Raw genomic sequence first — 1,036 nt, 5'->3', positions numbered from 1 at the left:
AAAAAAAAAAAAAAAACAAAAAACAAACAAAAAAACAAAAACCAGGATTCCCATGCTACAATTCACAGACCCAAACAACCAGATAAGAAAGAAGTCACAAAGGAGGATGCTTGAATCTCACTTAGAAGGAGGAATAAAATAGTCATGGGAGGCAGAGGGAGATAGGGACCTGGGTGGGAGAGGAGATGGGAAGGAGAATAGGGCAGAGGGATCAAGGTGTAGGGAGATCCAGGAAAAGAGGGCCGGAGACTGAACAGACATCTGTGCAGGGGTGAGGTGGGGAAGGGCAGTGACCTGATGTGCCAAGGTGGGGTGCTACCCTGGGGGGCTCCCCCCTTATCAGAGGAGAGGGGGGCTATATAAAGAAGGAACTGGGAGGAGATGAGGGCTTTGATCTTGATGTAAAGTGAATAAATTAATTAATGGAAAACTATGAAAGAGAAGATAGGAGTCAAATTTAATGTACATGAAGGGAGATTGAAGTTGTCACACATGTTAGTTTAAAAAATCTATAGCTAAGGTCAAAGGTTCAGTATTTATTGAAATTTTAATTTAAAGCACATTAGTAATTGAATATTACAAGATTTGACTGCAAGTTCCTTCTGAAGCACAGAGAAAATAATACTCTAATTGAGGATGGAGGTCATAATATAGGAAGTAATAAAGTCTACATAATATTTTATTACTGAAAATAGACTTTTAGACATTCTGACTACAGCCCCCCCTCAACTCCTCTTATCTCTCACCTACTTCCACACTCCCCCAGATCCACTACTCTTCCAATTCCTTTCGGAAAAGCGCAGACCTCCAAGAGACAACAAACATGACAAAACAAGGTACAGTAAGACTAAGCACATTCCTTCATATATAACCAGGCTGTACACAGAACCCAATATGAGGAAAAGAGTTCAGCGAGCAGGCAAAAGAGTTAGGGACAGCCCTCACTCACACTGTTAGGAGTCCCATAAAAACACCAAGCTACTAATATATAGAGAAAAATATTCTCATTCTCTCTCTCTCTTCCTCCCTCCCTCCC

Source organism: Mastomys coucha, chromosome X, assembly GCF_008632895.1.
Source record: "Mastomys coucha isolate ucsf_1 chromosome X, UCSF_Mcou_1, whole genome shotgun sequence".
Classification (NCBI taxonomy): Eukaryota; Metazoa; Chordata; class Mammalia; order Rodentia; family Muridae; genus Mastomys; species Mastomys coucha.
The sequence above is the reverse complement of the archived record's forward strand: the minus strand, read 5'-3'. Positions refer to the sequence as shown.